The sequence below is a fragment of the Acomys russatus genome, chromosome X, assembly GCF_903995435.1.
Source record: "Acomys russatus chromosome X, mAcoRus1.1, whole genome shotgun sequence".
NCBI lineage: Eukaryota > Metazoa > Chordata > Mammalia > Rodentia > Muridae > Acomys > Acomys russatus.
In genome coordinates, this window is record NC_067169.1 from 52,264,997 (window position 1) to 52,289,289 (window position 24,293).

Below are 24,293 nucleotides of genomic sequence, written 5' to 3' on the forward strand. Positions count from 1 at the left end.
GGCTTATTCCTATAATTCTAGCAATCAGGAGGCTGAAGCAGGAGGATTGCAAGTACAAGATCAGCCTGAGCTCCATAGAAAGTCCAGGCCAACCTGGATGACGTAGTGAGATTCTTGATGGCCACAGTGCTTTTATATTGTTTACTCCTACTGCATATCAGAGTGTATATGTAAAGGAGAAAAAAAAGTTAATGGGGGTGTGGCTAGACTAAAAAAAAAACCCTAAAATTATGACCCAGGCTTGCCTCAATCTTAATATCCTCTTGCCTCAGCCTCCTCTCTGCTGCAGTTACAGGTGCGAGTCCTCATGCTCACACCCAAATAGTAGGGATGCTTTTGTTTGTGTTGTTTTGTAGTGCTGGGGATACTTGAACCCAGGACCTCCCAGTGATGAGCAGGCATTCTACCACTAAGCCACAGCCCCTGCTAAAAGGGAACTTAAGAGACAATATGGAGCTAAGAATGTGTGCTGCTTTTGCAGAGGAGCTGAGTTTGACTCCTGTGACCCCTGTGGGTACTTGCAGTTACATGCACGTCCACACACAGACATAAATTTTTTTCAAAAATCTTTTTAAGCTGGGTGTGGTGGCACACACCTTTAATCCCAGCACTCGAGAGGCAGAGGCAGGCGGATCTCTGTGAGCTCGAGGCCAGCCTGGTCTACAAAGTGAGTCCCGGACAGCCAGGGCTGTTAGAGAAACCTTGTCTCAAAAAAAAAAAGGAAAACTTTTTAAAAACTACACAATTGAGTGATGAAAAAGGTTATCAAAAAAAAAAAACCCTCAAAAATAGTTAGCTTGCTGTTTCTGCACATTCTGCACTCATGGATTCAACGATTGTGAGTTGAAAATATAAAGAAAAATTTGTGCTGAAGGGTTATAGGTTTTTCTTGTGTCCCTTATATAATAGAGCAGCACTCATTTACAAAGTATTTACTTAGTACTATACTCTAGAGATGAATAGTTCGAGGAGAATATGTATAGGTCTTGTGCAAATAGTCTGCCTTTTTATATAAAGGATTTGAGCATCTTCAAGCTTGGTGCAGGCAGGAGGTACCTGGATGGACCTCTCTCCTACTGATACTAAAGGACAGGGAATGACTGTAGAGACCTTTCTGTTTGCTTTTATTTTTGTTTTATTGTTCTTATCTTTTGGGGTTTGTGATTGAGGCTCTCACACTATTGCCCAGGTTGACCTGGAACTCACTAGATAGAGCTCAGGTTGACCTCAAACTTGGGATAATCCTCCTACTTAGGTTCCTGAATATTGGGGTGATAGGATTGAGCCACCATACCTAGCTAAAAAAATGTAGACTTGCAATTTATTTTAATTCTCCCTTAGCAGAATGATCAACAATCTGAGAAAACCAAATTCCAAGAAACAGGGCTAGAAAGATGGCTCAGGGTGGGGAAAGGCAGTTGCTACATAAAACTGATTGCATTCCATACCTGGAACCTATGATAGAGAACCAAATCCTGCAAGTTGTCCTCTGATCTTCATACATGTGCTGTTGCACATAGGTGCCTGCACTCATACGCACACATGGTGTAATACACATATATACAATAACAGTACATTTCCAAGAAACACCCAGCAAAGAAGCTCTTCAGACCTCAGGCAATCTCAAGTTTTTTATTTCTCCCAGGTCCATTACTCCCCACCTCCACTCTCTCTCTCTCTCCTCCCTCTCTTCCTCTTCTCTCTCTCTCCTCCCTCTCTTCCTCTCCTCTCTCTCTCCAGGTTATCATTATATAGCCCTGAGTGGCCTCGAACTCACTATGTGGACCAGGTGAGCCTTGAACTTGTGTTATTGCCCCTGCCACCACACCTGCATCAAGCTCTTCAGTTCAGATTGAGGGATGCTAGAATGTGATTGGGATCCAGGAGTGAGATGAAGGGATGGAGCAAGTATAGACAGTAGCACACATAAGGATTTGGAGGCTAAGGGGAAACTAGGGGATGTCTCAAAGGGTGTGAGTTTCACTCACAGAGAACTTTCATCAGAGGTAACAGGACTTTCTGGGTTTATAGGCTATGTATCAATTCCCACTGCTCCCATTCTGTGGATTCGTAGGGCAAATAAACTTTCTCCTTTGAACTAAAGCCTCAAGAGTATTGTCTTCCTTCCTCCCACCCTCATCCTTCCTTCCTTCTTTCCTTCTTTTTCTGGAACAGGGTTTCACTATGTAACTTCACTTAAACTAAAACTGAAATGGAAAAGATAGACTAGGCTGAGATACACTGCCCCCTGAGTGCTGGATTCAAAAAGGTGTGTGCCGCTACACTCAGTCAAAACAGTTTCCTTCTCCTCCTCCCCCCCTTCTTCTCCTCCTTCATCTCCTTCTCCTTCCTCCCCCTCCTTGGCTTTTCGAGACGGGGCCTTGGCTGTCCTGGAACTCATTCTGTAGATCAGGTTGGCCTCAAACTCATAGAGATCCACCTGCCTCTGCTTCCCAAGGGCTGTGATTAGAGGTGGGTGCCGCCACCAGCACCACCTGGCTACTTAAAAAATAATTTTTTTTGTTTTTTTTTGAGATAGGGATTCTCTATGTAGCCTTGGTTGTCCTGGTCTCACTTTGTAGACCAGGCTGGTCTTTATTTTTTTAATATATAGCCTCTCAATGACATAGAATTCACTATGAAGACCAGGCTGGCCTTGAATTCACAGAGATCCACCTGCCTCTGCCTCCCAGAGTGCTAACTTGGGATTACAGGCTTGCACCAGCATGTCTGGTTTAAATTTTTTTATTACACTCTTTTTTTAAAGATTTATTTCTTTTATGTATATGAGTGTTCTATCTGCGTGTACACCTCCACGCCAGAAGAGGGCACCGGATTCCTTTATAGATGGTCGTGAGCCACCATGTGGTTGCTGGGAATTGAAGTCAGGATCTCTGGAGAGTAGACAGTTCTCTTAACCCAGCCCCGGCATTCTTTTTATTTTTAAGATGGGTGTGGTGACACATGACTTTAATGTTAGCATTTAGGAGGCAGAGGCAGGTGGATCTCTGAGTTTAAGACCAGCCTGGTCTACATAGCAGGTTCTAAGCCAACCAGAGCTACATAGTCAGACCCTGTCTTAAAAAACAAAAACAAACAAACCAAAGCTAAAAATTGTATTACATTTTAATGTTTTGTGTATACATGTATGGGGTAGTATGTATGTAATGATGTGGAGGTCAGAGGACACCTTATGACAGTCAATTCTTTATTTTTACCATGTAGATTCTAGCATTGAACTCAGGTTTGGGACCTACTGCCTTTACCCTCTGAGCCATCTTACCTTTACTTGCCCACAATTTACTCTTAACGCTATCTTTCTAGGGATGAGTTGACATAGATTTGTTAATATTTTTAAAAGTTAGAAGTGTCAGCCAGGCATGGTGGCACATGTCTCTTTCTGATTCCAGCACATGAGGCTGAGCTAGCAATGTCAATATGAGTTCAATATTAGTATAGGCTACATAGCAAGAACCCATCTCAAAAAAGAAAGTTAGAAGTAAAACAGTCAAGGACGGGCTAGATGTGGTGGTGCACACCTGTAATCCCAGCACTTGGGAGGCAGAGGCAGGCGGATCGCTGTGAGTTCGAGGCTAACCTGGTTTGCATAGTGAGTTCTATGCCATTGAGAGGCTATATAATAAAAAATCAAGACAAATAGCACCCTCCACCCCCTGCAAGCCGGGTGTGGTAGTACATACCTATAATCTCAGTACTTGGGATGCTGTGGCAGGAAGATCATGAGCTTCCTGGCCAAGATGAGCTACATGGCAACTTTGATGCCACCATGGTCTATATAACAAGTTCAAGGCTAGTGTTGGTTTCACAGACTTTTTGAGATAGGATTTCTCTGTGTAGCCCTGGCTGTCCTGGAACTCACTCTGTAGACCAGGCTGGCCTCGAACTCACAGAGATCCACTTGCCTCTGCCGCTTGAGTGCTGGGATTAAAGGTGTGAGCCACCACTGTCTGCCTTCATAGGGAGACTTTCAAACAAACAAAGTTTGAGGTAAAATGACTATAGAAAGATGTATAGTATCCATTAATATTAACTTTGAAATATTTTTCTATCTTCTGAAAACAAGATAACAACTGTCCTGATATCCTGAAGAGAAAGGAGGTGAGGATTCAAAAAAACCAGGTAATTCTTGTATATAAAGTTTATATATAAAATGTCAAATAATTAATGGTAACAAAGTATGGTAGTAGTTTGTTTTATAAAGCCAAAGCCTAAAGTATAAGAAATTTACAATTACACATAGTAACAACAGTGACCACCCGCTAGTGTGTGTGTGTATACATGTGGACATGATGTGTGTGTGTGTAGGCCAGAGATCAACATCAAGTATCTTCCTCAATTATCCTTCACCTTAATTTTTTAAATATTTATTTATTTATTTACTGCGTGTACAGTGCTCTGCCTGCGCGCCTGCACACCAGAAGAGGGCACCAGATCTCATTACAGATGATTGTGAGCCACCATGTGGTTGCTGGGAATTGAACTCAGGACCTCTGGAAGAGCAGTCAGTGCTCTTAACCTCTGAGCCATCTCTCCAGCCCTCATCTTTTTTTGTTTGTTTGTTTTATTTTTTGTTTTTTGTTTTCGAGACAGGGTTTCTCTGTGTCCTGGACTCACTTTGTAGACCAGGCTGGCCTCGAACTCACAGAGATCTGCCTGCTTCTGCCTCCCAAGTGCTGGGATTAAAGGTGTACGCCCCCACACCCAGCCTCAGCCTTCATCTTAATTTTTTTAAAGACAGTCTCTCACAGAACCTATAGTTTGCTATTATTTGGCTAGTGTGACTGGCTTCAGGGATCCACTCCACTCTGCCTTCCCAGTGCTGGGATGGCTTTATTTTATTATTTATTCTTCTGAGACAAAGTCTAACTATGTCACCCAGGATATCCTGGAGCTTGCCACCATGTGGTTGCTGGGAATTGAACTCAGGACCCCTGGAAGAGCAGTCAGTGGTTTTTTGTTTTGTTTTTTGTTTGTTTGTTTGTTTGTTTGTTTTTTCAAGACAGGGTCTCTCAGTGTAGCCTTGGCTGTCCTGGACCCGCTTTGTAGACCAGGCTGGCCTCGAACTCACAGCAATCCACCTGCCTCTGCCTCCCGAGTGCTGGGATTATAGGCGTGCGCCACCACGCCCGGCTGCAGTTAGTGTTCTTAACCTCTGAGTCATCTCTCCAGCCCGAGCTTCTCTTTGTCTATGGCTATTCAATCCTAGCGTTTCTCTTTCATGACTCTTCCTCCAGGCATGCAGTTTGCCTATGCCCTCGAACATCTCATGCAGAGCATTCACTTGCGTTTTTATCTCTGACTACATCTGCCTTTGAGGTTGATAGCTAATAAGCGACGTGTAATTATTTACTATTACTCTTTAACGATCTATCCTCTCTATTCACTAATATTTTTTCCTGATTTTGATTGAGGCTAGCCTCGGATTTCAAACCCTCCTCCCAAGTGCTGGAATTACTGATATTGACCACCATCCCAGCATTTTATCATACCCTTTTATTTCCGCCTGTTAAATTGAAGGAATTTTTCTTCTGAGAGGGGGAGATGTAACCCCGAAGTCTTTTTTTATTTTTTTAAACCTTTTTCGAGACATGGTTTCTCTGTATAAAAGAGCCATGACTATCCTGGACTCGCTTTGTAGACCAGGTTGGTCTCGAACTCACCACCTGCCTCTGCCTCCCAAGTGCTGGGATTAAAGGTGTGCACCACCTTGCCCAGCCTTCCAAAGTCCAATTTTATGTTTCAGTGAGAAATAAGATTTTCTCAGGACATAGAAGCATAATAATGTATCCCCAGTACTTAGAAGTGGAAGCAGAGCTGGGTGTGGTAGCACACACCTATATTTCCATTACTCTACTGGGGAGGCCCAGGCAGGTGGATCTCTGAGACTTTGAGGCCAGCCTGGTCTACAGAGCAAGTCCAGGACAGCCAAGGCTACACAGAGAAACTGTCTGGAAAAACCAAGAAAAAAAAAAGGAAGCAGGAAGATTACAAATTCAAGGTCATTCTCACTGACAGAGAAAGTTTGAGACTAGGCTCGGCTCTGTGAGATGAGATCCTGTTTTAAAAACTCATCCTGGGCATGGTACTGTATGCCTTTAATCCCAGCACTCAGGAGGCAGAGATGGGATCTCTGTCAATTTGAGGCCAAGCCTAGTCTACAAAGGGAATTCCAGCATAGCCAGATCTGTTACATAAAGAAACCCTGTCTCAAGCCGGGCGTGGTGGCAATGCCTTTAATCCCCACTCGGGAGACAGAGGCAGGTGGATCTCTGTGAGTTCAAGGCCAGCCTGGTCTACAAAGTGAGTCCAAGACAGCCTCGGCTGTTACACAGAGAAACCCTGTCTCAAAAAGCCAAATAAATAAAAATAAATAAATAAAAACAGACCATTTCTCAAACAAACATTCCCAAAAACAAAAGCAAAAAAGAAAAACTGAGAGAACCAGGTATGATGGTGCATCCCCTTAATTACCAGCACTAGGGAGGCAGAGGCATGTGGACCTCTTTGGGTTTGAGGCCAGCAAAGCTACACAGTGATACCTTGTCTCAAAACACTAAAGGGGGGCAGCCAACGTTTTTACCCTTCTATGAGGTGATGACATTTTCACTGCAGCTTTGCGTCAGCCTCACAATTAAGGCAGCTGTCATTTGCTTGTCCGCTGTGCTGTACATGTCTACTCACATTATTTTACCTAATCCTTAGAACTGCTCTGACCTACATATTAGTAGCTCATTTTTTTGTTATTTAATTTAACTGTTTCTTTCTTCTTCTTTTTTTTTTTTTTTTTTTTTTTTTTTGACACAAGATCTCACTATGGAGCCGGGCGTGGTGGCGCACGCCTTTAATCCCGGACCTTGGGAGGCAGAGGCAGGCGGATTGCTGTGAGTTCGAGGCCAGCCTGGTCTACAAAGTGAGTCCAGGATGGCCAAGGCTACACAGAAAAATCCTGTCTCAAAAAAAAAAAAAAAAAAGATCTCACTATGTAGCATAGACCGTCTTTATCTTGTGAGCCTTCTACCTCATCCTGAGCATTAGAATTACATTTGTTTATCATCACCCCATTTCCCAACTTCTTAGGGATGAAGAAACCAAGGCTTAAAGAAGAAAATGGGATGGGAGATGTGGCTCAATTGGTCAAATACTTGCCTAGCATGGGAGGTCCTAAGTTCTATCCCAAGCACTACATAAACCTGGCATGATGGCATACAGCTGTAATACCAGCACTCAGGGGTTGGATGCAGGGAGATGAGGAACACAAAATGGTCTTTGGCTACATACAGAGTACTAAGCCAGCCTGGGCTGCATGAGACTCAAAAGAGAGAGAGAAAGAAGTGTGCCGAAGGTCTCGTGTTCAATCACAAGAACACAAACAAAAAGATACAAGAAATAAATGAGCTGGGTGTGGTGGCACACATTTTTAATCCCAGCACTCAGGGAGGCAGAGACAGGCAGATCTTTGTGAGTTTGAGGCCAGTCTGGTGTACAGATTGAGTCCAGGACAGACAGGGATGTTAAATGGAGGAATGCTGTCTGGACAAAAAGAAAGGAAAAGAAAGAAAGAAATGGATTGCATGGGTTGTTTCAGGTCTCATGGCTACTAATTAAACCCTCGGTCACTCCTGAGAGCTTGTCTTAGTGCCATCTGAGAACACACAAAGTCTGAGACCCTGACAGGGATGTTAGAAAAAGCCACACCCCCCAGCATCCCACTCTGCCCCTTTGTCCAGCCTAACTGGGGACCAGGGAGCCTCTCGATCAGTGAGATTGCACACCAATGTGAGCCTTTTCTAAGGCACTCTGACCACTCTGGGGGCCTGATCCACGACCTCAGTGGGACCGCAGCCACCGCACCCCCTGCTTCCTTTAACTTGACACACACTCCCAGGGATACTTGACTTCACACTGCCTGGCAGCAGCCACTTCACTCTTGCTGCCTCTGGAAGTCCCTGTCCACTGTCCTCCCTCCTCTTCCTGCTCCCCAGGTCACTGCTAGAGGGAGAACCAGGCAGATAAATATAAATTCATGCTGTCCCGTTTCAAGTTGGCCCTTGCAGCTGCTCAGCAACCCTTTATTTGTCTCGTACATTCCCTGGCACTCTCCTGCAGGGCTGTTCGGACCATTCGTCCATCTTCTAAAACTACGAATTCCTTTCCTACTCCCACTTCAAAAGGCTCCATGCTGGATACTCTGATCAGATTAACTGTTCTGTCTATAACAAATTAGTATTATCTGTTTCCTTCCAGCCCTTTCTCTTGCCTATCTGGTTCCCTTCTTGGAAAACCAATCAACATTATTCCTCTCATATATTCTTCCTTAGATATTTTATGACCCTATCAGTAAAACTATGGAAACAAGGGAACGTACACCGGTTGTTATACATGAGGAGAGAGAAAGGTATTCCAACAGAGGACTTACCCTGGACAAAGGCCCAGAGGGAGATACGATATTTTTAGACAACGGGAGTAGTGAGTAGAGCAACCATCCCAGCTGCTGCCTCAACTGCTGCTTCTCCTTTTCCAGCTCTGACATTCAGCTTGAGTGTCCCTTGGCCTGGTTCACATACCAGCTCTGTGGAAATTGGACACTACGAGGCCCCTTGTGTATCCTACCTTCCCTGGACCTCTGTTACTATTTATTGAGCTTTGACCCCTAACCATCTGTTTCAGTCCTGGTAAAGAGGTCCGAGTTCCATTCTGAGTCACTCTCCAAGGCAGTGCACAATTTCCCGTTTCATTTGTCTCCACACTACTAAAAACAGGTCAACGAATACAAAAGATGCTTTTATAAAGATGTTAATTAAAATAGGTCAAAGCTAGGTATGGTGGAGCATGCCTTAACTCCCAGCACTTGGGTGGCAGAGGCAGGTGGATCTCTGTGAATTTGAGGCCAGCCTGGACTACAGATAGGGTTCTAGGAAAGCCAGAGCTACTCAGAGAAACCCTGTCTCGAAAAAACAAGCAAACAAAACAAAACAAAAAAAACAAACCCAAAGAGGTCAAAAGAACAGGTTAAACTTTACAACAGACAGGCAGCCAGGAAAACCCAGGCTTTAAAGCTACTGAGAAACTGTCCAACTTCTTCAGTAAAACCCTCATAAGGAAGATATATAATGATGCACACCTCTAACCCTAGCACTCATGAGAATGAGGCAGAAAGAGAACAAGCTCAAAGCCACCCTAGGCTAACAGTGAATTCAACTTTAGCCTGGGTTACACAGTAAGATTCTTAAAATGATTGCAAGAAAGGAAAGAAGGGAAAAATCTGCACTTTTACTTTAAGAGTAGCATATATGGTGCTGTAAGCCTAGTCAGAAGCTTATGGCTAGGGAGATCTTGGGCCCTGGCCCTAATATGGAACCTACTTACTACTGCTGCTAACTGGGGAATGTATCTATTGGAATGCCTTCTAAATATGTTTTTATGTTCATAGAGTAAGAATGCTGTCAGTTTGATCTGAGAACTTTTTGCAGTGGTCAGCAGTGACTGCGGAGACTCATAACTAGTCAAAGTGCTGAGGGAAAGTGACTGCTAGGTGACTCAGGGAACATTGGAGGAGACGGCAGCAGAAAGAACGAAAAGATGGAGAGAAGATGAAGGAATGCTCACCCCCAGACATGGTGTGGCTGTTGCCTCTTACAACTTATAGCTGCTGTGATGACCTACATAAACCTACCATCATCCCGTCATGGGAGGGAGGGCTTATGCATCTACCCATGCCCAAGGGTTTTGTTTTTGTTTTTGTTTTTGTTTTTTAAAAACACAGGTTTCTCTGTGTAATCTTGGCTGTCCTGGAACTCTCTCTGTAGACCAGGCTGGCCTCGAACTCACAGAGATCCACCTGCCACTGCCTCCCGAGTGCTGGGACTACAGGTGTGCACCACTGCGCCAGGCTCCTGAAGATTTATATACATGTAACAGATGAAGGGAGAGGGAGAGACATGTCTTCAGTGAATTCGCCATTGATAAGGGGCTCATGCTCTAGTAATCAGTCCTAATGTAACTTACTGGATAACAAAATCGAATATATGAAAATAGAAAGGAGGACAACTGAGGAGAGAAAGGGGATAAACAGGAGTGGAAGGGGATAGAAGTAATGGGTATGTGTGTAAATATGGCCAAACATCATATACAAATATGAAAATATAATGAAACCCATTATTGTATACAATTAATATATGCTAATAAAAACATTTAAAAAGAAAAAAAAGAAAAGAAATGTCATATAATACCTGCTCATCAATCACAAAGTTGGACTTTATTTGGATAGTGATTCAAACGAGCTATATTCTTACATTTATGAAACTTGCAAATATAGATACCAATTTGGTGTTGGTTGTCATTTATTTTATGTGCTAATGACATTACAATTAGGATTTTTATGTTTAGAGAAATATGCTGAAATCTTTAAGTATGGAATGATACACTGTCTCGGATTCTCTCCAAAATAATAAAGGAGGAAGGGATGAAAAGATACTTGAAACAAGATTGCCCAGAAATTGGTATTCCTTCTGAGTGCTTGGTAAATGATTCTTTATGCAGTTCTGTCTGCTTTTGTCCATGCTATAAATTCTCTGCAAAAAAAAAAAAAAAAAAAAAAAGAAAGTTTTACAACGTTGTGGAATTCTAAGCATCTGATGAAAGTCTATATAGTAATCAGAAAGAGTAGAACAGAAAGAGGGGAATTAATATGGGGGTTGTCTGAACAACCCTGCAGGAGAGTGCCAGGGAATGTACGAGACAAATAAAGGGTTGCTGAGCAGCTGCAAGGGCCAACTTGAAACGGGACAGCATGAATTTATATTTATCTGCCTGGTTCTCCCTCTAGCAGTGACCTGGGGAGCAGGAAGAAGAGGGAGGACAGTGGACAGGGACTTCCAGAGGCAGCAAGAGTGAAGTGGCTGCTGCCAGGCAGTGTGAAGTCAAGTATCCCTGGGAGTGTGTGTCAAGTTAGAGGAAGCAGGGGGTGCGGTGGCTGCGGTCCCACTGAGGTCGTGGATCAGGCCCCCAGAGTGGTCAGAGTGCCTTAGAAAAGGCTCACATTGGTGTGCAATCTCACTGATCGAGAGGCTCCCTGGTCCCCAGTTAGGCTGGACAAAGGGACAGAGTGGGATGCTGGGGGGTGTGGCTTTTTCTAATATCCCTGTCAGGGTCTCAGACTTTGTGTGTTCTCAGATGGCACTAAGACAAGCTCTCCTGAGTGACTGAGGGTTTTGCTTTTTAAGTTAAAAAAATTACATTTTGGTGTGTGTGTGTGTGTGTGTGTGTGTGTGTGTGTGTGTGTGTGTGTGTGTGTGTGTTTATGAGAGATACACTGTCTGCTGTGGGACTTGTATGGGGACCAGAGAACTTGAAGGAGTCAGTTCTCCTTCCAGGTCATCAGAATCTGTCAGTCCTGGGAACAATCACCTTAATTCGTTAATTTAGCTTGCTAGCCTGCAGTGAAAGGTTTTGGTTTGGTTTGGTTTTTCAAGACAGGGTTTCTCTGTGTAGCCCTGGCTGTCCTAGACTCACTTTGTAGACCAGGCTGGGCTCAAACTCACAGGGATCTGACTGTCTCTGCCTCCCAAGTGCTGGGATTAAAGGCGTGCGCCACCATGCCCAGCTTGCTTTTGTTTGTTTTTTAGACAGGGTCTCACTATGTAGCTCTGGCTAATGTGGTAGGTAAGTTGACCACCTTGGCTCAACTCACACAGATCCACCTACCTCTGCCCGTCAAGTGCTGGGATTAAGGGTCTGTGCCACCATGTCTACCTACTTTATTATTTTATTTTTAAATTGTTTTCAAGGCAGGATTTCTCTGTGTAGCCTTGGCTGTCCTGGCCTTTGTAGACCAGGCTGGCCTCAAACTGACAGAGATCCCACTTCCTCTGCCTCCTGAGTACTGGGATTATGGCATTCGCCACCGCGCCCAGTTTACTTTGTTACTTTATTTTTTTGGTTTTTCGAGACAGGGTTTCTCTGTGTAGCCTTGGATATCCTGGGCTTACTTTGTTATTTTAAAATAATATTATGGGGCTGGAAGATAGTGATGCACAAACATATATGCAGGCCAAATACTCATACACATAAAATGAAAAAATTTGAATAATCCCTTTACCATCAAATCTTTTTTTTCCATAACTGTTGGTGAAAATGTAAGAATAAACTAGGCATGGCAGTACAAATCTTTAATCTCAGTATACAGGATACAAATGCAGACTGATTTTTGCAAGTTCCAAGCCAGACAAGCCTACTTAGCAAGACCTTGTCACCAAAAGATAAAATAAAATAAATAAGAAAGAAAAAGAAAAAGAGAGTGGTGACATGGGCCCGTAATTCTTTTTAAAATAATTTTTATTTTATGTGCATTGGTGTTTTGCCTGCATGTATGTTTGTGTGAAGGTGTCAGATCCCTTGGAACTGGAGTTAAGAGACAGTTGTGAGCTGCCATGTGGGTGCTGGGAGTTGAACCCTGATGCTTTGCAAGAACAGCCAGAGCTCTTACCTACTGAGCCATCGCTCCTGCCCCATAATCCTTTTAAAAGTTCTTTATTACACATATGAATATCTTGTCTTCATATATATCTGTGCATCATATGTGCACTTAGTACCCCTGGAGGTCAGAAGAGGGTATAAGATCCTCTGGAACTGGAGTTACAGACAGTTGTGAGCTGCCATGTGGGTGCTGGGAATTGAACCCAGGCCCTCTGTAAAAGTAACCTATTCACTTAACCACCAAACCATCTTGACAGATAAAGGGATTAGGTTTTGTTTTTAAGGAGACAGGGGCTCATGATGCTCAGGATAGCCTTAAGCCTTGAGTTTATCCCAGCACTCAAGGGAGGCAAAGACAGGCGGATTGCTATTAAGTTTGAGGCCAGCCTGGTCTATGAAGTGAGTCCAGGAAGGACAAGGCTACACAGAAAAACCATGTCTTGGGGGGAAAAAAAGCCTTGAGTTTAAGCTATCTTGCAGCACTCTCACCTGGGATGACCATTGTATCCCATCATGTCCAGATTAGAACAAAACGTAGTCCAAAACCAAACTAAGCAGCTCTGTTGGGGAAAATATGCTGGCCTTGAGAGAGCACCATAGGTGGACGAGAGGGGGGAATGGGTTCTGCTCTGTTCTTTTCTTTGTACGATTTAGCGCACGCGTGTGCGTGCGTGTGTATGTGTGTGTGTGTACAGTTTAGGCACCCTTGGGTGTAAGAAGTGTAGGAGCTCCTGGAAGCAGTTATGAGCCACCTGATGTGGATGCTGGGAGGCGAACTCAGATGCACTGCAAGGTCAGCAGGCTCTCTTAATGGCTGAGCCATCACTGCAGCCCCTCCCTCTGTTCTTGAATATAACACAGTTCAATCTCTAGTGTCTCTGTACTAACTACTCCTCCTGCTGAGAATAATTTTCTTGTAGATTTCAGATTACCTGTTATAAGTTGATAATATCTCTCATGATAATTAAGTTAAAAACTGGCCAATAAAAGGAAAGAATCCACCATGATCCTATCTTTTCCAGGATACTAGATAACAGAATATTAGTTGTGTCTTTTTACAAAAGTAGTCCAACAAATTAGAATATTACCTTTTTTTTTGAGACAGGGTTTCTCTGTGTAGCCTTGGCTGTCCTGGACTCACTGTAGACCAGGCTGGCCTCAAACTCACAGCGATCCGCCTGCCTCTGCCTCCCGAGTGCTGGGATTAAAGGCGTGCGCCACCACGCCCGGCGAATATTACCTTTTTTTTAAAAGTCTACACTTGTGAGGCAGAGGCAGGCGGATCTCTGAGTTCAAGGCTAGCCTGGTCTACAAAGTGAGTCCAGGACAGCCAAGGCTACACACAAGAGAGACCCTGTCTCATGGTGGCAAAAGCCTTTAATGTCAGCACTAGGGAGATTGAAGCAGGCAGATCTCTGTAGAGCAACCTCGTATACATAGTGAGTTTCAGGACAGCCAGGGTTACTGAGAGAGAGACAGAGACAGAGAGAGAGCACCAGTTTTGATAGATGGACGGATGAACAGGCAGACAGAAAGATAGATCTGGGTGTGGTGGTTGAGGTCTATATTCTCAGTTACTCAAAGCCTAGGTTAGCTTTGAACTCACAGCTCTCCCGAGTGTTAGGATTATAGGCCTGTGCCACCGTACCTGGCTCAGGAAAGCCATTCTAGACAAGTTCTTCTAAATCAGTACCTAGTGCCTTGATGATGATGATGGTGATGATGATGATGTCAGTTTTTGAGACAGGGTTTCTCTGTTGTAGCCTCGGCTATCCTGGACTCACTTTGTAGACCAGGCTGGACTTGAATTCACAGCAATCTGCCTGCCTCTGCCTCCCTGATTGCTAGGATTAAAGGCATGCGCCACAGCACCCAGCTTAGCCTTGATTATTTTTCCCATAACCCTTGTCAGCTGAAGTTTCCTTACATGAGAAACAATAGAACAGAATAGTTTAAGAGGACATATTATGGCCTGGAGAGATGGCTCAGAGGTTAAGAGCACTGGCTATTCTTTCAAAGGTCCTGAGTTCAATTCCCAGCAACCACGTGGGGGCTCATAACCATCTATAATGAGATCTGATACCCTCTTCTGGCCTGCAGGTGTACATACAGGCAAGAACACTGTGTACATAATTAATAAATAAATCTAAAAAAAAAAGGGGGACACACTATGAGTCAGATTGAATTCAAGTCTCTTTTCCCCTTTCTAGGTGTATGACCCTAAAATATTTAGTAGCTATGTGCCTCAGTACCCTAACTATAAAACAGGAATAATAACACTGCATCATGAGGTCATTACAAGTATTAAATAAGAACATATGAAACTCTCCGCATAGTCAGTGCCTGGTACAGGAGGCACACCTAAATGTGTGCTAAATGTTAGGATTGTTAAATGTTATCTTAATGTATGATTATTTATTTATTTGTACATTATTTCTTTTCCACTAGAATAAAATGCTGTATTGATAAAATATTCTCAGGACCAAAATTTACCTAACATACGCATAATATGTGATCAATAAATGTTTGTTGAGCCAGGTGTGGTGTTACATGCCTTTAATCCCAGCACTCAGGAGGCAGAGGCAGGCAGATCGCTGTGATTTTGAGGCCAGCCTGGTCTACAAAGTGAGTCCAGGACAGCCAGGGCTACACAGGGAAACCCTGCCTCAAAAAACAAAAACAAAAAAAAAAAGTTTGTTGAATGAAGGACTTCAATTGAGCTGGCAAAGATTGGACAGAGCCAGGTGCTGGAATGTATGTTGTTATCCTAGCTATTTAAGAGGTGGAGACAGTGGCGCACACCTGTAATCCCAGAACTCGGGAGGCAGAGAGTAAGGAAATCCTGGGGCTGGAGGTACAGCTCAGTGTACACTGAGTGGCTATAGTATAAGCTAAGCTCGTGGGAGGCTCTGGGTTTTGCACTAGTGCTCCAAGCAAAGAAAGAAAGAAAAGGAAGCCCTAGCGGTGGCGGTATATGTGTGCAGGCACCTGTGCAGCTACAAGCACTGTCATGTGAACACCATGGAGTTCAAAGGGCTCCGTTGTGAAGTCAGTTTCTGCTTCCAGCATGTGGATCCTCTATTTCTAAAATGGAACAAGTGAGTGAGTGAAATGAAAATTAGAATTTTGATTCCTCCAATTTATTCTTCAGAGAAAGTCACATTTAACAGTCTGGTTTACTCATCCACCTATCCATTTCCTTTCCTTTTCTGGGGTACAGGTGGAGGGGTGTGAGACACCATCTTGGTTGGGTAGCCCAGGATAGCCTTGAACTTGTGGTGATCTTCCTGCCTTTTTCTAAATAAGTATGTGCCACCATGACCCATGATGTATCTAATTTCTAGGCATTTCAAATACACACTAGAACATTTAGAGAAAGCAGCAGTTCTCAGCCCGTGGGTCATGACCCGTTTAGCAAACCTCTTTCAAAACATATTTACATTATGCTTTGTAACCATAGCAAAATTAGTTATGAGGTAGCAATGAATAATTTTATGGTTGGGTAGGGGTCACAGCATTAGGAAGATTGAGAACTACTGATTAAGAAAAGTCTGAGAAGATACAGTATCTAATGTGCAGAAGTTGTTTGGGTTTTTTTTTTGTTGTTGTTGTTGTTGGGTTTTTTATTTTTTATTTTTTTATTTTTTTTTTATTTTTTATTTTTTGGCTGTCCTGGACTCACTTTGTAGACCAGGCTGGTCTCAAACTTACAGAGATCCGCCTGCCTCTGCCTCCCAAGTCCTGGGATTAAAGGCGTGTGCCATCACACCTAGCCCTGTTTTTTATTATTATTATTTATGGATAATTTTGAATAAAAAATGTTATAGTCCTTTAATCCCAGCACCCGGGAGGCAGAGGCAGAGGCAGGCGGATCTACGGACTGAACCCAGGGCTTTGAACATGCTAAACATTCATTCTACCACTGAGCTGCATCCCAAGCCTACAATCATTTTGTAATAGTGTTCTGTAAATTCTGTAACCGTTAACAATATCAAATTGTAAGCCATTTTAAAAATATTTATTATTTATACAGTGGTCTACATGTACACCTGCAGGCCAGAAGAGGGCATCAGATCACGTTATAGATGGTTGTGAGCCACCATGTGGTTGCTTGGAATTTAACTCAGGACCTCTGGGAGAGCAGCCAGTGTTCTTAACCTCTGAGCCATCTCTCCAGCCCAAATTATAATCCATTTTGTGTAGGACTAGAGATCAAAACCAGGACAAGTACAGTCATTGACTTGAACAGTCTTGAAAAACCAAAAAGAGGAAGGAAGGAAGGAAGGAAATACATTTGTTTCATACAGCATATTCTGATCAGTTTCCCCTTCCTCATCTCCTCCCAGATCCTTCCTATTCCCACTCATCCAACTCCATGCTTAAACTTCCTCCCCCTCTCTCTTGAAAACAAATAAGTCAATAAAAAACAAACAAACCAGAATAAAACAAACCAAATAGACAAACAGAAAGAAAATAAAAGTAGGCTGGAGACTGTGGCTCACAGGTTAAGAGCACTGTCTACTCTTCTAAAGGTCCTGAGTTCAATTCCCAGCAACTACATGGTGGTTCACAACTATTTGTAGTGTGATCTGATGCCCTCTTCTGACATGCAGGTGTACATGCAGGTAGAGCACTGTATTCATAATAATAAATAAATAAATCTCTTTTAAAAAATAGAAGAAGCACGAGGAACATATGCACACAAAACCCCCCAAAACCGCAAAATCAGAAACCATAATAGATAGGCAAAAGACAAGTGAAGTTACAAATGCCCAAAGCGTTACAAGAAAACATCTTCCAAAATACCATTGAGTTCATACAGCTAGGCATGGGTCTGGCCCTTAAGTGTGTTGTTGTTGTTTTGTTTTTTGGGGTTTTTTTTCTGTTTTGTTTTTTGTTTCTTTGGTTTTAGGTTTTTTTTTTTTTCCAAGACTGGGTTTCTCTGTGTATCCCTGGCTGTCCTGGACTCACTTTGTAGACCAGGCTAGCTTCAAACTCACAGTGAACCGTCTGCCTCTGCCTCTGGAGTGCTGAGATTAAAGGCGTGCGCCACCACGCCCAGATTTTAAGTGTGGTTTGTATACCCAGTGAGACTGTTGGAGAAAAATTTTCATTTGGGAGCAGTACCATCCATAGGCTGGTGGGCCTGGGCTATATAAAAATTGTAGCTGAAGCCAGGTGGTGGTGGCACACACCTATAATCCTAGCACTCGGTAGACAGAGGCAAGCGGATCGCTGTGAGTTCGAGGCCAGCCTGGACTACAAAGCGAGTCCAGGACAGTCAAGGCTGTTACACAGATAAACTCTATCTCAAAACAAACAAACAAACAAACTAGCTGAGCATGATGAGCCTAGGGGCAAGGCAGGAAGGAGTGTTCATCCATGGTCTCAGTTTCTGTCTTCAGTTCCTGCCTTAGCTTCCTCTACAACGAACTATAACTTGTAAAATGAAATAACCACATTCCTCCCTAGGTTAACTTTGGTTATGGCATTTATCACAGCAACAGAAAGAATACAAATAAAAACAAGCAAATAGGCAAGACTGTCCATACTAGGCTAGCAAATACTTGTATCATGGACAATTTGTTTGTATAATTTTTAAAAGCAGGCATTATGGGCTAGAGAGATGGCTCAGTGGTTAAGAGCCCTGTCTGCTCCTCCAAAGGTCCTGAGTTCAATTCCCACCAACCACATGGTGGCTCACAACCTGAGATCTGGTGCCCTCTTCTGGTAAGCAGATGTACATGCAGGCAGAACACTGTATAAATAACAAATAAATAAATAAATCTTTTTTTTTAAAGCAGGCATTATAAAAAGATAGAGAATAAAAGTTAAATATGAGAACTGGGGAGATGGCTCTGTGGTTAAAAAATATTTACTGCTTTTCCAGAGGACCTGAGCTCAACTCCCAACATCCACATTGTGTAATTCATAAACACCTGTAACTTCTGCTCCAGGGGATCCAGTACCCTCTTCTGGATTCTGCAGAAATACAGACAGAAATACACGTGGGCACGTGCATGCGCGCACACACACAGTGGGTTTTTTTTTTTTTTTTTTTTTTTTTTTTTGGTTTGTTTGTTTTTGTCTGAGACAGGCTTTCTCTGTATAACCGCTCTGGCTTTCCTGGAACTCATGGAGATCCACCTGTCTCTGTCTCCCAAGTGCCGGGATTAAGGTGTACACCACCACCACCCAGCTGAGGTTTGTTTGTTTGTTTGTTTTGGTGTTTTGGTTTTTCAAGACAGGGTCTCTCTGTGTAGCCTTGGCTGTCCTGGACTCACTTTGTAGACCAGGCTGGCCTCGAACTCAACAGTGATCTGCCTGCCTCTGTCTCCTGAGTGCTGGGATTAAAGGCGTGCGCCACCACTCCTGGCTTTTGTTTTGTTTTTGTTTTTGTTTAATTTAAGTTTTTTTGAGACAGGGTTTCTCTGTGTGTAGCCCTGCCTGTCCTGGAATCACTCTGTAGACCACTTTGGCCTTGAACTCACAGGGACCTGCCTGCCTCTGCCTCCTGAGTGCTGGGATTAAAGGTGTGCACCACCACCACCAGGCTGAGTTTTTAAAAGTCATGTATTATTTACTCCAGTTCCCAGATTCTTTTTCAGAGACAACCACTGTTGCTAATGGTTTTTGATGTTTTGTTTTAAAAAGGAGTCTCACTGTGTTTAGCCTCTAATGGATGGCTGAGAACTTGCTACATAGTCTAGGAGGTGAACTTCCTCCCGGGTGCTGGGATTATAGCTTGTGCCACTATGTGTGCTGGCACATGTGTTTGTATGTGTGCTGTGGTTTATTGATGAAAACAGAAGCTTGCTTTCTTTTTTTTTTCTTGGAATATATGATTATATCTTTCTGTTTTTTCCAGAAAAGACTGCCTGTTGTTATTCTATTTTTTCATTTAGTACATCTCTAATATTGTATCGTACACCTGCATATAGTGGTGCACGCCTTTAATCCCAGCAGTCGGGAGGCAGAGGTAGGTGGATATCTGTGAGTTAAAGGCCATCCTGGTCTACAAAGTGAGTCCAGGACAGCCAAGGCTACACAGAGAAACCGTGCCTTGAAAAATAAAAAAACAGGGGCTAGAGAGATGACTCAGAGGTTAAGAGCACTGGCTGTTCTTCCAGCGGGCCCAGGTTCAATTCCCAGTACCCACTTGGCAGCTCACAACTGTCTGCAACTCTAGCTAAAATAAAAATAAATAAATAAATACAACAATAATAATAGAAAAAATAAAGCCGGGCGTGGTGGCGCACGCCTTTAATCCCAGCACTCGGGAGGCAGAGGCAGGCGGATCGCTGTGAGTTCGAGGCCAGCCTGGTCTACAAAGTGAGTCCAGGATGGCCAAGGCTACACAGAGAAACCCTGTCTCGAAAAAAAAAAAAAAAACAAGAAAAAAAATAGAAAAAATAAATAAAAGTCTAAAAAAAGAAAAACAAAAACCGAAACACAAAACCAAACAAAGACTGTATCATCCCAATATACATACAGTGCCTTATTCTTCTATATGGCTATGTCATAATTTAAGCAGTCCCTAATATTTCAGTTATTTGCAGTTTCCTGTCACGCAAATTCCCTGAACACTTATTTGTACACATGTGCAGTATAATGCAGGATACAGTCCTAGATATTGCTGGATCTCATGTAGCAGCTGACACCACTCCTTAGTCAGTTCACCCCACATCCTCCTCATCCTTCGGTACTCATAACATTGGAGGTGGAGAGGCAGAATAATTTCACCAGAGTGCTATACCACGGGTAAAACCCAATCATGTCTGTAAGCCTCGTAGATTGGCTCCGACAACCCAGGCTTGCCCAGTGACACCATGTTCCTGTTCAAGGAGATTGTTTAGGAATGCACTGAGCCCTAGTAAAATGACTGAGGAGATTTACAGGATTTGTGGGTAGAAGATTTTTTTTTTCTGAGCGAGGAACAGGAAGGCAGCCTTTTCTTTTAGACAGTGTAGTGTGACTGCTTTCAAATACTTCATTTCTTTTGCTACTAAGGAGTGAATCAATTTTAAAATGAAGCTCATATTTTACAAGGCTGATGGAAGGAAATTAGGTCTTTGATATTGTTATCTATGCAATCAAATCAATATAATACCTGCTTCTCTGAAGTTTGCAGTTGAATGAACCAAAAAATTCTCCTTATTGAAGCCTATTGGAATTGGAGTTTTTGTTACTTACTAATAATTTTAAAAGTATGTGTAGTTTTGTATGTTTCTTTTGTTTTGTTTTGAAACAGAGTTTGTTTCTCTGTGTAGTTTTGGCTGTCCTGGAACTCTCTAAGTAGACCAGGCTGGTCTCCTGAGTGCTGAGACTAAATGTGTATACCACTGTGACAGGCAAGGATGTGTACTTTTAATATGTTTTGACAAGTTACTTTTCCAAACTTATACCAACAGTTGAACAGCAAGCAATACAGGAGGGTGTCTTTCTTTATAGTCTTGCCAAAATAATATATTACCATACTTTCTGATATTGCCATTTAAAATTTCTTTTATTATTCGTTGAAAATGTCATACAATGTATTTTGATCATATTCACCTGATACCCCCCCCCAAACCCTCCAGATTCACCCCCACCTCTCTATCTACCCATCTAGTCCAGTTTGAGTTGCCCAAATATTCTTGGTGGGAGGCCTGCCCTGGGGTATGGTAGACCTACCAGGGGTCACATCTCTAAGAGAAAACTGATTCTCCCTTTCCTAGCAGCTATCAAATCCAATAGCTCCTCAGCTGGGGGTGGGACTTCATGTCCACAGTGGTAAACCCCACCCAATTTCTGGTACTTTGTCTGGTCTGAGCCATTGAAGGTCTTGTCCATTCTGTCATATCACTGTGCATTCATATGTAGCCATCCCTCGTTTCTGACTCTTACAGTCTTTCAATGATTCCTGAGGTAGGGATGTGTTTGAAATGTCCCTGATACTACCACTTTTATAATAAAAATCAGTGTCTCATTTTGTATTTAATATATAATCTCTATATGACCAGTAAAATTAGGTTGGCTTGATTTTCACTGCCACAGGGCTGTGAGAGAAGGAAGGAAGAACACACACGGGGATGTGCAGAAAAACGGGGGTCTGGTGGACCAGGCTCTCTGATGGAGAAGCTGCGGCATCCCAGAAGCTCAATGTATTTATTATATTCAGTTGAACAGGCAGGCAGGAAGGCAGGCTATTGCATACAGCTTAAAGGGTTGAGCTAATCTTGGGTTAAGAGCACTTTCTGGCCAGGCATGGTGGCACACACCTTTAGTCCCAGCACTCAGGAGGCAGAAGCAGGCGGATCTCTGTGAGTTCGAGGCCAGCCTGCTCTACAAAGTGGAGTCCAGGCCAGCCAAGGCTACACAGAGAGACCCTGCCCTGAAAAAACAAAATAAAACAAAAAATCACTTTCTGTAGGGGAGCTACCTGCAGACCATAAATATGCAGGGGGAGAGCTTCAGCAGACATTGTTCTGCACAGCATGCACAGAGGACAGTTTGCAGAAATTGGTTCTCACTTCCAACCATGTGGGTCCAAGGGACTGAACTCAGCTTGTCAGCAAGTACATTTACCATTTGAACCATCCCACTGGCCCCAAAGTCTCTTTTTGAAACCTAAATAGGGTTTCATTCTGTGCACATATATTACCTTTTCCCTTATCTATTCATCTGTTCATGTATGCTTGGGCTGATTTCTACAAATTGGCTATTGTGAATAGTGCTGCAATTACTGTATTTTCTCAATTATAATTAAATTGAATGAAGCAGAGAGCAGAATGGTGATAAATAGACGTTGAGAGGGGTAGAGGGAATGTGGAGGTGATAGGCAAAGGTCTGAAAACTCAATTAGAGTGAATAAATGTAATTTTCTTTGAGATGTGTTATATTGTGTGTTGAATATAGTAAACAGTAGTGTACGGTACATTTAAAAATGAGTAAGAGGCATGAGAGTGTAGCACAGTGATGAAGTGCTTTTGTAGCATGGATATTGCACATGCAAAACACTCACTGTACCACTGAGCCGCATCCCCAGCATCAGGACCACAATTTTCATTACTGAAGCTTTGCAATGAGTTTTGACATCCAGAAGCGAGTTCTCTGACAATTTTTGTTTTGTTTTGTTTTAATATTATTTTGTCTACTTGAGGTTCCTTTAAACCCTATATTTTTATTAGGGTGGGGTTTTATAACAGTATGTTTTTGAGACAGGGTATACTGCCTGGTTTTGTGTCAATTTGATACAAACTAGAATCATCAGAGAGGAAGCAGCCTCAGTTGAGAAAATGCCTCCAGGATATCCAGCTGTAAATGGACCAATAGGGGAGGGCCCAGCCCACTGTGAGCCATTCCTGGACAGGTGATCCTGGGTTCTATCAGAAAGCAAGCTGTGCCAGGTAGGTGTTGCTGCTGACCTTTAATCCCAGCAGGAGGCAGACAGGCAGATTTCTGAATTTGCTCTACAGAGGCCAGCTTGATGTACAGGAGCTAGTTCTAGGATAGACTAGGCTACACATAGAAACCGTGTCTCAAAAAACCAAAAGAAGAAAAAAAAAAGCCAGGTGTGGTGGCGCACGCCTTTAATCCCAGCACTTGGGAGGCAGAGGGAATCAGATCACTGTGAGTTCCAGGCCAGCCTGGTGTACAAAGCAAGTCCAGGACAGCCAAGGCTACACAGAGAAACCCTGTCTCGAAAAAACAAAACAAAACAAAAACAAAAACAAGAATAAAAAAAAAAATAAAGCTGGCCATAGCACCATGTATCTGAAAGCCATTACTGGGATGGAAGTGGAGATTACTCTACCACTGACGAGATCGTCTAGCCGACTCAGTGAGCTTCAGTGGAAAATACCTGATATTGATCTTTGACTTCCACGTGTATGTGTTCCCTCTCAAGCACACAAACATGTACAAATGTATACCGCCCAAACATACGTATACACAGACAAGCTGGATCTGAGCTGGGTGAGCTTAGGGTTGTATGCTTATACTCCTAGCACTTAGGAGGCTGAGTCAGGAATAGTGCCTTGTGTTCAAGGCTGGACACAGCTATACGTAGCTGTAGAAAGATGTATATGTAGAAAGGAGCATGTTTCAAAGACAAAACAAAGTAATACCAAATAGAACAAGAGAGCCGGTGAGATGGCTCAGTGGATAAAGGTACACATACACTGAATGTGAGAATCTTTTGTTTTATAACATTAAAAAAGCTGGGTGGTGGTGACACACGCCTTTAATCCCAGCACTTAGGGAGGCAGAGGCAGGCGGATCTCTGTAAGTACGATGCCAGCCTGGTCTACAAAACGAGTCCAGGACAACCAAGGCTACATAGAGAAACCCTGTCTCAGGGGGGAAAACCATTAAAAATGGCATCTAGCATGGTGGTGCATTCCTTTAATCCCAGCACTTGGGAGGCAGAGGCAAGTGGATCGCTGTGAATTCAAGGCCAGCCTGGTCTACAAAGTGAGTCCAGGACAGCCAGGGCTATCTATCATACAGAGAGACTCTGTCTCAAAAATTTTTTTTAAATTAAAAATGAGAAAAGAAAAAGAAGTTGTGTCTTGCTGTATTGCCCAGACTGGCCTAAACTCCTTGGCCTAAGAAATTCTGCCTTAATCTTCTGAATATCAGAGCGCACACTCTCACCTGGCCTTCATTTGATCTTTTTCAGTACTGGAGGCTGAACCTAAGGCCCTGTGCATGTTACATAAGCACCCTACCACTGAGCTACATTACCAGTCCCTTTTAATCTCAATATAGGCCCTCACTAATATTGGCCTCAAGCTTGCAACTCTCCTGCCTGAGTC